Here is an 8,312-nt window from a genome sequence, read left to right as displayed (position 1 = left end):
CAGCTTTAGAATCATCGGTGGGCCGAGTTCATGCTGAGCTGATGTTGGTAATCTCATTCAATCTTAGAACTCTCTTTAAATTCTGGAAAGGTTTGTAAATAATTTACTTGATCATTTTCTATCCCTCACTTTTTGTCATTCTTTTAAAAAAAATCTCCTATTTTAAAAAAGCATTAACCTCCTACATTGATCTCCTAATTTCATCATCTTTCTTCTATTTTCTATCTTTCCTTAAATTTGAGGGGCATTTCCTCCATTTCATTATTCAGTCTTTCAGATGAATGCTTCATCCTACTAGCATTTCTGAAAACACATTTTTATATTCTCTTTTCTTTTGTGTGGTCTCTTCTTACTGGTTCAATGTTGCAGCTGCTTCCTTGTTTACCTGAAGATATTAATTATAAATATTTTTCTTCTGCTTTCTGAATTTCTACATTTGTTGGACATTTCCTTCATCTGTTGATTTGTGCTAAACCGTCCATGTGATGACTCTGACACCTCCAATTTCTGGCTTGTTTCTTGTCCACCCCTAGGAAGCTGGAGGACGAACAGGTCCTCGGCTGCCCTGTGTCCGCAGGCTGGGCTCAGTTACTGGTCCCTTGGTGTGTGAAGTTGTGAGACTGACATTTTCTGCAAGATCCTGAAATGTTCAGTGCCAGTGGGGCATTTTCTACCCAAAGGAATGCTTTAGTGTCTGCTGTCTTACCTGGGACACAGGGTGCTGCTATTCTTACGGTAAAGGGAAGAAGGACCAGGCATCTCACCATTCAGAGTGTAGAGTTTTCGCTTAGTCCTGGTGTTTTCAAAACAGCGCTCATCACCTCAGCTCTGTGCTTCTCGGATGTGGACTCATCAGAGATTAAATCTTAGGTTTCACCCAGTCAAGGGCTCGCTGAGCAGCCTGGCTTCCCGGGATGCTAATGTGAAACGTGTTCTAACCCTGCGGGAGAAACGCACTGCCCACATAGGAGCTAGTTACAGTATTTCCAAGGAGAACCCCAATGCACCAATCCGCCACTGGGGAGACAGTGTCCTGAACACGCTGGCATTGCATTCTTGCAAGTTCTTCTAGGACAATGTGCTAGAAAGTTGATAAATTAATATAAAATAATCTTAGCAAATTCTACAACTGCACAGTGGGACGGTGGTCACACACAAAAAATGTAAGATTCTTTAAAAATTATCCTAAATCCCTCATAATCCCTCTCAGTTCTACATCCATGATCTCCATGGACCCATCTCATCTATTTACTCAGCTCCTATGAGCTGAGTCACTGCTTTTAGAGGTTCCCATGCGGTTCTTTCCTGCTAACCCCTGAGCTGTCCCTCATGATGTCTCCTTTTCCTCACATCCACTCTCCCTCTATCTCACTACTTCCATCGTAATGAGGAAAATATTTTTGTTTTCTCCAGGTGCCATATTCACTAATACACTTAAAGAAGACTTTTGTCCCAGGAACAGGGGCCAGCTGTGCCTCTCTGCTTCAAGACCAAACAACAGTTCACCCTAGTCTTCTGCACCACCTTGCAATGCAGGTATGTTTATGAACACCGGACTTCCTACTCCCTGGAGATCTTCAGGAGAGGGGTGGTCAGAGCAGTTGCTCATCTCTCTTCCTGAAGCCTCCACCCTGGGCTGGGTTTCTGATCCATATGGCCACGGTGCATGAGGCAGATTCCTGCCTGCATATTCTATGGCTTCTCCACCTGAAATGCCCTTTAAGATGGAATGAGTTCAAATGACTGAGAAAAAGTCTAAGAAAAATGGCCTCTCTCTCTCTGTCTCTCTCTGTCTTTGTGTGTGTATGAGTGTGTGTCTCACACACACACACACATGCCCACGCACACCTGCTCTGTGGCAGTGAAAAATTATAACTAAATGCTTCCTAGTGCTTCCCAGTTCCTAAGAGGGTGTAAAGGAAGATAGCTGAGCTCAAGGGGTAAAGGGTCCATGTGAAACCATCACACAGATGGACGTCAACACTATTAAATTAAAATGAAATGGTATCCAGGACAGGCTCAGAAGTGCAAGTGTTCCAGGCAGTCTGACCCCAGTCTTCCTCATACACTGTATTTAGAGTGTAATCACCCAAAACTTCAGCCAGACTCTCACTTGGTTTTGTCTGAAAAAGCAGAAGGAAATGTTTGAAACATAAGAGGAATTCAGATGGAAGAGGCAAGAGGTGCTTGAGAAAAGGACTTGCATTTGTACCTAGGCAGTGGGTGAATCAGGACAATGCCTTTTCCAGAGGTGTCTTTAAATAGCACGGGGCTCTGATGCCAGACATTCGATAGATGTCAGGTCTGTCGTCTTCTTTCAGAAGCATGCTCCTTGCTCTGTGGGATATGAATCTTAGTAATTTATTATTCCGCAAGGTTATTTTATGTTCTCTGTCTCTTACTTCCGGTTATTCTGCTTTTAATCTACTCCACACACAGTATCCTATCTTCTGTGATAAAATCACAAAGACATAGTAAGAAAACTGTAGGATTTAAAATCAGAGGACATAGGAGTCTTCAGGTCCATCATTTAATAGATAGGGAAATCAGAAAAATTATTTTACCTTTGTGAGCCGGATTCCTACTCTGTAAAATAGGGGAAGTCACCATCATATTCTGAGGGGGAGCTAAGGATCAAATGCAATCATATCATTAGTTCTTCCTGCACTAAAAAATGCCAGCCATTAGTATTCTTTACAGAGTTGAAAGGAAACAAGAAATCACAAGCACTTGAATAGTGATTATGCCCACCTGACCTCTCTAGGTACACAGATGTTTATGTTGAAGTTTGATTTTTAGTGTAACTTTTAGGTTGAGTTCTCCTCTCATTTTGACAAGTAAAATTCGAAAAATGTCTGGTCCAAGTATATTACGTACTAACACATTTTCTTGGCAATGGTAACTATGATAGCAATAACAAAGTCGAATTTGAGCTACCAATGCTTTCCTTTAACTCATCGAAAAAGTTATGAATGAAAATAGCTAACATTTCTCAAGTGCTTATTATGTCCCAAGCTGGGTTCTAAGTGATGTGTGCATATTATCTCATTAAATCATTACAATCGCCTGATGGGATATCGTCTGCAATTTACTGATGCAGGAATTAAAGAAAAGTAACAGACCCACGGTGTAGGACACAGGGACAGGCTCCAAAATCTGGATTCCTAATAAGCAAGCTGTAAGACCGCTCCATCTGACTGAGGCAGTTGTTCACCAGAGAAAGTCAGAGTATAGAACTCTAGGAGGGGAGCTGGTCCAGCCTCCCATCAAGTGGACAGATTAAGGCCCTTGACAGAGACCGCCTCCTTCCAACCTGCACCAAGCTGACAGGTGCGCAATTCAGGTGCCACTCTCCTGGCTCTGCCTGAGCCAGCTCTGGGTGGCATGGGGTCAAGGTTAAGAGGCCTCACAACCTCTGTTCTCAATGTTTCTTTCCTTCAATTCCCTCATAAAAGTCCTTCCTCCCCTTTTAAAATATCTCCCTCTTACTTCCCATGAGATAAAAGGATAATGAAAGCTTGTTTCTCAGGGCCAGAAATAAGTTATCTTCAGAATCTGATATCCTACTTTGTTGTTTTCTTGAAATACTCGCCCCTCCATTTCTTAAACAGATGGAGGTCACATGCTTTAAGAAAGTAAATTGCAATCCTCTCCCTTTCTCTTTGCTTATCGTGCTGCAAAACTGTGAGCATCCCTTTGGAGAAACTGTTTTTGTGAAGCTGGGTCAAGAGTGTCAATTCTGGGGTCTACCCTCAGCTGGAGGACTAGGCCTCTCTTCCGGGCTGCCCCAAATCAGGGGCCAAGGACGGTCGGGGAAGTCAAGCACCAGTGATAAGGAGGTGCCTACTTCTGATGCTGCGTCTCTCACAGGTGAAATGAAAAATCAAGCTCTCTCCTCTCTCTGCAGCGCTATCCCCTCTGAACACAACATTAATGTCCACCCGGAGTGGAGCGGTGGTCAAGGAGGTGATTAGTGAGATGGACCTTAACAGCTGGGCTCCCCGAGGCTGCAGCTGAGGAGGGGGCCCCAGCAGGCCCTGGGCCTGGTCCTTCTATCAACAGCAGCAGCCGCAGCAGATGAAAAGCTGGCAGAGGTGGGGGCAGGGGAGCCCTGACTGTAAACATCTCTTGCCTGTTGCCTAGAAGCAGTGGCAGCAAACAATCCAAGGACTGCTCCTAGATTTTCGAAATTTCCTTTATACGCAGGCTCTGTTCCTTTTTAAAATGTGCGGCCATTTTATAAGGTCATCAGCACACAAGCGACATGGGCATAGATCAGAATCATTTTCTAGCCACCGCGTGTGGTTGCTTACATAAAGTGGCCAATTACTGTTTAACAAACCCTCATTCGTGTTCGTACATTAATCCTGAGGCTTTTATAAACCTTTAATGATTACTCTATCGGAGGCACTCATGTCTGTAAGAATCCACAGAAAATTTTTAAAAAGTGGATGTTTCGTTGATGGGGAGAATTTGATAATTACTGAATGACAGGTTTCTGGAAAACGCTGGGATGGAGGACAAGAATTTTGTACGATAAATTGATGGAAAATGTGGTAATGGTAATGTTATAGGCTGTCCTGGCAGAAATGAACTATGAAATATCACACACAGAGCAAGAAAGGGCAAGGTGGTAATAGTGGAAGATTTTAATTACCTCAATATGGGACAGGATTACATCAAGTGGGAAGGAAGGCTGGATCTGGTGCGGAGCTGATTTCCAATTTAATGTGTACATCGCCTGAGAAGGAAGAAAAGAAGGCCAGGTTTAAGATTAAATAATATTTGGCACTCACAGGAAAGAGAGGATATAGGAAGCAGCGGTTAAATCTCATTAAGCATACGATTTAATCTCAAATGGAAGCTAGAGGTGTTCAGAGGCGACAGGGAAACTCAGAAAGACAGAAAATAAAATACAGCAGATAATCATGAATTCAGAAAAAGACAAACTAGTGAATTAAGGTCAGGGTAAATAGCAGGGAAGTGGCTTTTAAAAACACAGCATCAGCCAGAATGCCAGTCTCTCTAATAAGTGGTAAATTTGTTTAGCGTTTTCCAAGATCAAAGTGGAAAAGTAATGCTTCTAGGAGGATGCAAGGAAGAAAAGGGTCCCCTCCTCTTCCAGGATCCAAAATGTTTAAAGGAAGAGAAGATGTTTTAGACCTGGGGGAGAAGTCTGAGAGACGTGGGGGAGAAAAGGAAGCAAAGAAGTGACCCAATCCGATCAGAGGGCAAACTCTTCATGGCACTGAAAGCATGCAGCCAGGGCAGGATTCATGGGACTGCGAGGGGCTGAGACTGACGTGGTGAGAGGAGCTGAAGGGACCTCCGCAGGCTGTTTACAAAGCAGCTGAAAGCCACATCCTGGAAACGGCGATACATTTTCTCAGGGTGGGGGATGAAATGTTAAAAGGATTTTATGATGATGCAGGAGCAGAGATTGGGCAGTTCAAACTATCAGAAGTCGACAGGGCACAAGATCCAGGTTAAGTAGGTCACAGAAATGCCTTCAGCAACATTCTCGATAGCTCGCCCTGGAGATCAAGAACCAGGGCCGGGAGCGCCTCTAGCATTGGGTTTTGCAAAGGGGCTTAGAAATCTTCTTGAGAGTAATCTGAGTCCGATTTTGTAAAGCAGGTAGCGCTGACCCTCACTTTGCCAGCTGGTGAAGAGTTAAAATTAGCTTAATAATTCAAAAACAAATGACATTTCCACAGAAACGTAGCATGTATGCATGTGGAAATGGAAGTCTCACATGGCTTCTCAGTTTCTTAGATTACTGATCATAGAAAGTCCCTCTCTAATTTGTCTACATTCAGTGAGGTGGTAGAAGACTAAACAAGAAGAAATGCCAACGACTCTAAGCTGCTCTGCTGGCTGAAGTTGCACTAGGATGATCAACAGCCCCTCCCACCAGGCTCTAGCTGTATTTCTCGGACCAATCAAAATAAGATAAAGGGGTTGTAAAACTTTAAAGTTAATCTTTAAAAGGCAAATGGCATTACTTAATGTTCATTAATCACTTTTTCTTTTGCCCTCCCTCTCTCTTCCCTCCTTCCTGCCTACAGATGTGTATGGAATTTTCTAGACCCAATTGTAAGATTTAATGATCAAAGTTTGCAAATATGTCATTGCTGTTATCTCAACAGTGTGAAGCCCAGAACAACCCTTTCAGTGGATGACACAGCCATGGACAAGTACAGAAGGAAGCAGAGAAGTAAACCAAGTGAAGTCGAAGTGAAGGGGAATACTTTGAATATAAAGTGCATTAGAGGTGAGACAGTGTGGTGAAACACAAAATGATGCAACCAGATCATTTCCCTTCTTTTGGACTTTATATTTCTTTGTCTTATCAAACTCTTCCACCTTAATAACATTTGTTGTTGGATGTAATTTCTTAGACTTTATTAAAAAGAAGAGAGCAAAAGCAGGAGGTGGAACAAAGTGAGTGGAAACCTTCATGATATAGAAAAAATATTAAAGCAGTGTTCACATGTTTCAGAAATGTATGCACATTTGCTTAACCTTTTAATAAATTACATGGAGAAATATAATTCAAAAGCAAAATTTCTGTTGCTTATCAAAAAATAAAGTGAAATAAATAAGAATGATGAATAGAGGTGGCAACATCAACATGATGGAACAAATTAGGCTCTGTGGACCCACAAGGAAAATGTATAGCTCATGTCAGGAAGTGGAAAATCATGCATCAGGGTTAGCTATAACCACCTGGAATAAAAAAGAACACAACAACAACAAAAAACATGGAACAAGGTCTACCATGGGGGTCATGATATGAAAGTCACTCTTAAAATAATACTTTCTTTTTCAGTCGAGCTATCCTATTACAATCCGGTGAAATCATTCTTACAGGTGTCCAGAAAAATCAGTGAAATCTAGTTCTAAAGCTGTAGAGATTCACTATAGCTTGAATACTCATCCATTGTTGGCTGGAATATGCATCCACTGCATGTTCCTTGTGATGAATACACATCCAGAGAGCTGGGCCTCATTGTTCCTTTTCCTGTGTCTCCTACAGAGCCTATGCCAGGAAGATGACTTTGCATGGATCACCTCTACCTTTCCTCTCTCCTTACCATCTTCTCGTGAATCCACAGGAAGCCACTGTGCCAACTCACATTCTTCAATCTTAGTGACCATCAAAAAGCAGGACTCCCAGAAAATGGGGAGATTTCCTTCAGTACACCCAAGTCTATTCTTTTTCCATGTCTCCACGTTTGACTTAATATTTTTCGAGTCCTCCTTCTATAATGTATCAAAGTCTATGTTATGCTTTAGATCTAAAATTTCCCCCAAGATTATCATGAGTTTGGAAGGCAATGGGGGTGCCATACTCATCAGTGGATTCGTCCATTGGTGAGTTCGTAACTGAATGTGCTGCTAGAAGGTGGGGCCTGCTTGGAAGGGGGTCACTGGGGTGTGACTGTGTATTCCTGTCTCCCACTTCTCCCTTCTCTCTCTGCTACCTGGTGGCCATGGGTTGAGCACCTTTGCCTCTGCCATGCCCCATTGTCATCCTGTCCTGCTTTACAGCCAGCTGACTGTGGACTGAAACCAAGAGTCAAAATAAACTCTCCTCCTTTGAGTTGTGAGTGTTGGGTGTTTTGTCCGAGCAATAAGAAAGTTACTAAGATGCTCTTTAAAACAAAAGGTTCTAATAATATGCATAGGAGCCAGGGAGTTAGCTCAGTGGTTCCGCCGCCTGCCTCACAAGTGCAAGGTCCCAAGTTTGATCCCTGGTACCAAAAAGAAAAAGTGTGTTAAAAAAAACTTGGAAGCAGCCCAATTGCCCATCAACTGGAGACTGGATAAAGAATATGTGGGTTTTTAAAATAAAATGGCATACTACTCAGCCATAAATAATGAGAAATTAGACAATTTATAGCTAAATGGATGCACATTGAGGCCATACTCTTTAAGTGAAATAAATAGGACACACATGTATAAATACTGAATAGTTTCTATAGTGTGAGAAACTGAAAGTGTAAATAAGGACTAAAATGTATAATAGATAATGTGAAATAGGAAGAAAAGGGGCAAAGGGGCAGTGGGAGGGTTGCGGGAAAGGAAAGAAGGAAATGGAATCAATATGAGAAAATGAAAAAATGGAAACAAAGTCTGTAAATAGGGAGGGATGGAGGAGTTGAAGGGAGGGTAGAGGAATGGGGAAAAAATAAGAACCAAGAGAGATTATGTAAAGGTGCAAATTTCCAATTAAAAAAATAATTACTTATGCATAGCAGAAAGTGTACCACATTTACCTGAGTTCTTTCCTATTATCTCATCACTAA

At 42.2% G+C, this 8,312-nt stretch overlaps 1 long non-coding RNA gene across 1 annotated transcript in view; it reads right to left on the bottom strand.

Moving 5' to 3' along the window:
* Positions 1–3,698: 3,698 nt before the first annotated feature.
* LOC110345976 (uncharacterized) overlaps positions 3,699–8,312 on the bottom strand; it is a 372,088-nt gene continuing 367,474 nt past the window's right edge. Inside the window, exon 3 of the long non-coding RNA XR_015446443.1 lies at positions 3,699–4,741. This is a non-coding gene — a long non-coding RNA (uncharacterized LOC110345976). The remainder of the gene's footprint in view (positions 4,742–8,312) is intronic.

The sequence above is a fragment of the Heterocephalus glaber genome, unplaced genomic scaffold (genome assembly GCF_053883595.1).
Source record: "Heterocephalus glaber isolate CG9 unplaced genomic scaffold, H.glaber_assembly_v1.0 deba00001688, whole genome shotgun sequence".
Lineage (NCBI taxonomy): Eukaryota > Metazoa > Chordata > Mammalia > Rodentia > Bathyergidae > Heterocephalus > Heterocephalus glaber.
This window is presented reverse-complemented; position numbering and strand designations above follow the sequence as displayed.